Source organism: Rhopalosiphum maidis, chromosome 3 (genome assembly GCF_003676215.2).
Source record: "Rhopalosiphum maidis isolate BTI-1 chromosome 3, ASM367621v3, whole genome shotgun sequence".
NCBI classification, from domain to species: Eukaryota; Metazoa; Arthropoda; class Insecta; order Hemiptera; family Aphididae; genus Rhopalosiphum; species Rhopalosiphum maidis.
The window spans coordinates 15,214,318-15,222,843 of record NC_040879.1 but is presented as its reverse complement, the minus strand read 5'-3'; the positions used below and the strand labels follow the sequence as shown (position 1 = coordinate 15,222,843).

The following is an 8,526-nucleotide window of genomic DNA, read 5'->3' as shown; positions in this document are numbered from 1 at the left end:
AAGCAGAAAATACAAGGAGCAAAATTAAAAGTCAAAATCACTTTTGACAAGTACCTACTTATACTAGTTCAACAGAACCGTATTACTATAGTTGAAAAGTAAATTTATAATAACAATATAAATATATAATAAAATATCCTTTGAAATATTGACTGAATAGAACACATAGACCAACTCAGTGACCTAGTATACTCAACACTTATAATTGTACAGCAAATTGTTTCTACTAACTTTTAATAAATAATTTTAATTAAAAAAACACGATCGATAGTAGACACCATATCGTTATGTCTATCGTTGATAACCATACGCGGAATCATACGTAGACATATCATAAGCATTAAAAATATAAAACTACTCACAATTATTTTAATAAAAGAATTATTTTTCCAACAACAATGAATTCCAGCAAATAAATACGAGTATGCATTAATTTTAATTTTGGTGAATACAATAGAGGTTTTTAAAAAGGCTTTTAAAACCCTATTATATACGAAAATATTATTATTATTATATTTATATATTATAATGAAAAAAGAACAAATACGCTTCACGTATGACGGTCCTCGCACATTTTTATTATATAACATATACTTTCCAATTTATGTCGATAATAAATTGTTACCATCCCCTTATCCGGACAGTCCATCCATGTGTAAAGAAGAATCTTTATCCTTTTGTTGATATTTTATTTTTCAAAATCCAAAACTATGGTCTATGACGCAGTTCGTTGACCAGTCGCCACTACAGGGCGAAGTAAAATTTATATGTGGGCAAAGTAGACTTAAAGAGACCCTTTTAAAATTTTTTAGTAAACATTATTTAAGTAAAAAATAGTTATTTAATAAATATTAAGATATAGAATTTTTTAAAACAATAAACTCTAATTATTAACCTTTTATTTGCAAATGTAGTTTTAATATAATTTTATTTACACATAATTATAAAATTAAATACATATTTTTTTAAATTAATAATACCATAAGAAGTTTCAATTTTTTTTATTTACAAGAAATGGACTTTTCGGCTTTTTTCTTCGGCAACAAGAGTATACACAATACTTGTGTTGACTATAGAGGAATTCCAAGAAACGATCATTATTAGATATTAATAGTTAATACTGACAATACTGTTTCTGTCAAATTGTCCTACGATTTTTAGAAATAATAAATCATGTTTCCGATTTTAACTGACGCTTTTATAGTGTATTTTCTATATTCAATAGTAACAAAAAATAACTAAAATGTATTCTAATATGATGAATTATTGACGAGTTTCTATATATGTAATTATTATGTTTATGATTTTTTTTTACAATAAAATAATTTCATGGATACAATAATTTTTGTATATTTACTTCTCCCATATTTCTCTATGGTTAATTATAAAGCCCTTTAGAACGCGAGGCCGTGAGCAATGGCCTACACCGCCCACGCCAAGCGCCGCCACTGTCGTTGACTGTCAATGTAAGTCGTAAATGTGTTTTCCAGAAACGCGTATCCCGATCGTTTTCAATTATTATTATGACGTGGGTATTGAATATTATAAACGTAAAAGAACATGTCCACTGCGTGTTTGTCATAGTCTGTCCCGTGTGTGTTTGTTCGGAAGAAAAATAAATTTATACGTTTGTACATACATATACAATATTAATAATATCATATACGACGCAATTTCGAATTTCTATATTTTATAATTTAATACTTTATCTTATACCGTATACGTGCGTATCTGTTTACGAATATAATTTTGATAAAAAAATTGGAACAATTTCACATTAAAATATGACGTCATAATTTCGTTGTTATTATATGTATATATATATACTCTGATACTCAGTACACAGTACACTTTATTACGTGAATATTACAATTCTCAGTTATAACTCAACTAAATAATTTATTGGTTTAGACCTATTTTAACAATATAACAATTTAAGGTTTACAATTATATCTTATTTATTGTGTTTGCACTGTGCGTAATAAGTGAAAATTAAAATATTATTATTATTATTTTCATTGACCTGATATTATAATCAACTTATTATTTGTCACATTATTAAAATTGTGCGTTCATCAGTAATTGCTGTCTGGGGTTTCGTGCGTATGGTCAGTCACAGAACACGGCACCGGACGCGTACGGTCAGTCACAGAACACGGCACCGGCCGCCTGGTAATAATAAGCCGAAGGTCGAGAGCAATACGTGAGATTCGATCATTTTCTCGGCTTTATAGAAAAATAACCATTGTAACGCACTGGACACGACCCATTTCAATATATATTTCCCGCTGTTCGTTTCATTTCTAAAACGACCGGTCAGTCCTCAGTTCTTAAGGGGGCCGTGCGGCACTGTATAAAACATTGAAAGCAACAATAACATCTAAAATGCAATACGTATAAAAGATATGGACAAATACACCCACAAAGAAGACGGTCACACGTTCTCTAAGCAGAAACTATACAGAAGTCGATTTATTTTACTTGTCACTGTATAGGGTAGAATAAAGGAACGAGCAATACAAAGAAGACGACAAGATCTTGCAGTGCACATGTGTCGTCTACATAATATATGTATATTGTACACGGTACAGGGGATGCAAATGTCCGACTTTCTGACGCCGTACTGAATTACTTTTGTTCAAAAAATATATTGTCTGTCGAAATAATATTTCGGTACGTCATAGAATGGATATCTATTGATAAGTAGGACCTACCTACCATTTTAAAAGGTTTCCATAAGAACGCACGTCATGCGATGTTAACCGTAGAAAAAATCATTTTCGCCATCGTCCCAGTCTATAAATCTTTATATTGTAAAAGGTAAAATACAAAAGTGTAATTTGTAGATACGTTATTATTGTTGTATTTGGCGGGTATACAGAACATCGGGAGCCAAGATTCTGTCGGTATAAAGCGCACTATACAGCTAGTATATAATATTAATATATGTATATGAGTAAATGAAATGTTATTATACTTATCCACTGGAATAAAAGAACTGTTTTTGTATTACTGTAGTAGTGATGTTGTGATATACTTAATACCATACCACAATTTTTACTACATGTCTTATATATTTGCACAAAAGTAAAAAACTTTTGTAAATATACGTATACATTTTTTTAGTTCATATATTACACATGCGTTTCGGTACTGCACACTAAAATAAGAGCGGATTATGTATAAAATATATTACCGTTGCACATCAATATAAAGCCATAATAAATAATAAAATTAGTGTCCTAGTGCATGGTATAAATATTTAATGGGTAAATAAATGTTTTGGTAATTTGTGCGTTTTATACAATATCACACAACGTAACGACCAAGGTCAACACCTTCAAAACATGTTTTAAACTCACAACCCCTTCGATGCTTATATACACAGTTATAGACACAATGAGTACCATAGAACCGCTTTCAGACGAATTTAATTTATACCGTAATTAAATAATAATAAAAAAAAAGTTGGAAAAGGTAAATAGGTTTTAAACCAGATCGCAAATAATGTAATATATATAGGCATTTAGGAATACAATAAATTGAACCATTGAATCATTTCGAAACACGATATTTAGAAAATACTGTTTGAAAAATATATTTTATTGTTTTTACTAATCCATCATAGTCGCAATTTCAATAAATAAAAAAAACCGAGGGTGCTAAGCTCTTAATTTTTCAGTCATAACATTGAAGTGTATAATTATACAATATAATCCTATTATAATGTATAATATAATATTAGAAAATTCGTTTGAACGCTGTACAGTCAAGCATCGAGAAGGGGTATATGCGATCCGTTTTACGAAATATTATTGAAGTATATACGAATACGTTGTAAATATTTTGATATTTGATATAGGTAGGTTCGACGTTTGTCGTCCAGGCATCCGGTTTCGGGCATCCAACACCGTTGCTGCCGCCGAAACTCCACTGTACAGATATGTGTTAGTGGGTAATCAGAAAAAAAACCCAGGGAAAAAAAAGCCACAGGAAAAATAATCCACGGAAAATAAAGTCAAATTAAAATAATTAAATATATAACAATTGAAATTAAAGTATTAAATTAGGTGTTTAAAATTTTTTTTATACATTATTGGTCATATTGTATACATATATATAATTATTAATACATAGGTTATATGTTAATTTGTTTAAAATTTTTAACACAGTTGGTCATACTGTATTGTCCGTATTCATATAACATTATAATATTGCAATGTCAATTTTCGAGTAGGTAATAAAAGTATACAAGTAAAAAAGTATAATATATAGGTCAATAAAAACGTATGTGTGTGCTATTGCAGTTAAATTCCGGTAAGCTTTTGTTTCCTTCTTTGATTTCCAAGCAGAGATTTTTAATAAATTTTGATTTTTTTCATAATATGGTAATTTTCTTTTGTTGCTTAATAAACCTAGACTTTGCTGTGCCAACTTCGTTTCATCTGTAGCAATTTCTAACCTCATTTTGGTTATTAAACCCAAATACTTGGATGCTTGTGGCCGACCAGTCTAGAAAAACGGTTATTCCAACCTTCAGTTTGGTTATTTGTACGATCGCTATCTGCCAAAGTCAAATCATGAGTATTCCATTGTTCAAGTAGAAATAGTAGTAGACAATTTCTAAAACATATATTAGTCTCTCCTGGAATACCTATCTGTCTATAAGTTCCATTTACATAAGTTTTGTCAAAATAATCAACTAGCTCATTGGCATGATCTGGCATTATGTTCTTTAAGTGAGCCATCCTATCTTTAACCATTTCTAAAAGTAAAAATGCCAACCCGTCCAGTTTTCTACAAAACTCACTAAAACTTTCATCTTCTCTGTATATTTGTTCTAGGCCAAGTTTTTGAATTATTCTGTGTGTACTTTGTGTAAGATGGTAAAAACAACCATTAATGCACATATGCTCTCCCGACACAGATTTTACTGCGTTGATTACAGATTTTTCAAAATCTATATGAAAGCTCGTTGGATCTGGATATAATTGCTGTTCAGAACATTTTCTAGAATTTTGGTCAGCATTTTTTCATACGTTTTTATTTTTATTTTTCAACAAACAGTATATAGATGTTATAAGTGTTTTTGTATTTTAACTCTTACCACATACAGTTGAAGAAAATCTTTTGGGGCTAAATCAAAGTTTCCGTCAATGTACCAACTTGAACTATTCGATAGATGTTGAAGACCTTCATCTGTAGCAAAAATTACCATACGGTCTTCCACATTCACACCATCGAAAAACAATAAAAATCTTTTATTATGGGGGTCACCCGTTGTACACCATTCATCTAAAAAATTGTATTTTTTTTAATTTACATTTTTATTAAAAAAAAAATAAGACTGGAAATCAATAATGTGCTTCAATTAGATATTAAATATATTTATATAACTATTATTATAATATATGTATATATTTAATATAACTATTATAATATACCTAAATATTATATATATATTTAATATAACTATATATTATATTATATTGATACTTACCCACAATTTCATCAGAGTCTAAGGGATAATTTTTTATTCTTTGATTTCGCAGTGTGCGCTTGACTATGTTTCAGGTGACATCTGAATTTTGTCGTCTAATTTTGCAACACATTCTCCAAAATATGTGCTGGGATGTTTTTGGTAGTCATTGCTTGAATTTTCATTTCATTATAACACTTACTTATCTCAACCTCTTTCTTGTTTGGCCTATGTGTTATGCTATGAGTTGTTCCACTTTTGACAATTTTTGACATTTCAAGATCTTTATACATGGTCCCTGGACATTTGAACATGGTTGCTTTACTACAACGCCATGTAATACTACTTTTCCCGGTATGTTTGAGTTCGTACATGTAGCCCTTGAAACATAATTTGGGCTTATTTTTATTAGAGTTAATGATTTCCATCGTATGTTAAAAATGTAAAATCAAAAGTAGAGAAACTAGAAAAAAAGACTGAGAGTATAGATATGTGAAACTGAAAGTATAGTTTATAAAACAGTTATATGTTAACAAAGGAAATGAAATTTCCTCCAGAACAAGATGAAAGAAAATGCTATACATTGAATAAAAATAACATGATATTTTGTAGATATTATCTTGAAATCAATTGATTTATGTCTTTCACCCTAGATATGTTTAAGTATTATGTATGTACATTGTACAGGTTAGGCTACATTTATTATCATATATATTTTTATATTGTTATTAGAAATTTACTATTTAACTGTAGTATCTAATATGATTATGTTGTACTAATAGGTACTTATCAAAAACTCATAATATATTAGTGTTATATGTTCATTATATGTTCCATAGTTATTTATTGCTTTTTTATAAATATAATTTTACATTCGTGGAATATACAAGGATATACTAATTAGGAAAAAAAATATTTTAATTGTATTCTGAAAAAAATTCAAGAAAATGCGAAAGGGTTTCGCGATCGACTCAAATTCATCTCGCGATCGACCGGACCTAAATCTGTAGGTACCTAAAAAAGTACCAATGCTATACCTATAGGCTATAATACCAGGCTAAGTACTTTATTCTTTATTTTTATATAATATAGAACATGAATATATTAATTTTCATTATAGACTTATAATACATAAAATTACTTATAAATCATAATATATAACTACATGTATAATATATTATGATTATATTCCTGTCTTCCGTTGATAGTTCAAAGTTTTATCTTAATATTTCTAATAATTATTAAATATTATATAGCTGTGATTAATTACCAATGTAAACAGTACGCGTATATTATACAAAAAAAGGAAGTCTATAAATCATGTGTACATTGACCAGTAAACAGTAAACATTAGACGACTTTAGTTATACATTATAAACACCTTGTTTACAATTCGACAATTAAACATCCGTCAATTAATATAGACTATTAAGTTCGTTCCCATTATTATCGTTAACATAACTGATCAGATCCACGACATACAAAAATTAATCAGTCAATAATATAGAAACGTCTTTTTTCATTATTTTGAAAATCTATGCATATAAACATACGAGTTACGACTTATATACCATATTGATCCGTGTAATCAATTAGAAAACTTATAGGGTAGGTACATCATTGTGTGGTATGGGCACTGGTATTATTATATCGTTACACATTTATAATATGAAATTTACATCCTGTATCCAATAACGACGAGTATATAAATATAATCTATGTATAATAATAGATAATTATATTATGCATAATAAAAGCTCTAATAAATAGTTGACCAGTGTACGCCGTGGTGCTCCCCGTATCCTAAAATTTTTTAATGTTTATAGAAGGACTTTCCTTTGTTCATACAATTAATACTCTGCAGGGCTTTGATTTTTGTATTATTATTCAATGTACAACTTAGAGATTAGTAATTTTTTTATATACATAAATTATTATTATACTGTTACAATATATTCAAGCTTTACATTGAATTCTAAGAAAATACACTAATAATTATTAAATTTCGCAGTCTATTTGAGCCTTGCGGTGCAGATACCGTGTCACCACAACAAACCTGGCCTGTAGACATCGGCCACCACCGCTATTTGTAATGATATTTAATGAAAGTACCTAATTAGGTACTTTTTGACATTATTCGTGTATTTTCAATTCAGTAAATTTAATTATGTAATTATATTAAAATAAGTTTAATTTAAAATAAAGCCCAAATATATGCTGCCTCTTCATACGAGGTGACTATTATAAGTAATATATAATTATTTTAATAAAAAGAAAAATTGATAAAAACTAACAGGTACAAGAGCCAAGGCTATTTAAATTGAATATTTACTATTCACTACAGTGTCTCATCTTATTAATATAATAGGTATTCAGAGGTCAAAGTATACTGAACAAAAAATAATTGTGTGATTATTCTTTAGACTTTCATTCTCTTTTGATAAATTATGTTTGTATTAGAATATATAATTGAATGCGTTTATCAGCTATTGTCAAAGTATAATAATAAAAAAAAAACATTAAACTTGATATTTACTATACACTGTCTTTAATGACTATATATAGGTAATAGCTTATATTCTTGATTCGTTAAACATATTTCACACAAGTCCAGTAATACTTAAAACATTAAATAAATAAAAATGTAATATAAATAATAAAATATATTATATATTAGTTATTTTATACGATATAGCTTAAATGCAATTCTATGCTTAAATAAGTTAGATGCTCTATAGTTTTATACTGTCATGTCGTGAATCTGATCGGTTATGTTAACGATAATAATGGGAACGTACTTAGTAGTCTATTTTAATTGACGGATGTTTAACTGTCAAATTGTAAACAATGAAAAGTATTGTGTTGTTGTGTCAACTGCTGAACTCCACTATGTACTTCTAGATTTGAGGATCGGCAAACAATTAATAGAAGCACTGACCTTCGAAAAGAATTTACATCCGAATAATACACTTAATTATCCTGAAATATCAATTCAAATGTATAATGACTAAACAAATAGAAAGATTATGATATTTGCAAACGTATTA

At 28.4% G+C, this 8,526-nt stretch overlaps 1 pseudogene; it reads right to left on the bottom strand.

Annotated features, from left to right (window-relative positions):
- Positions 1-4,475: 4,475 nt before the first annotated feature.
- On the bottom strand, positions 4,476-5,029 carry LOC113559986 (annotated as a pseudogene).
- Between the last annotated feature and the right edge of the window lie 3,497 nt (positions 5,030-8,526).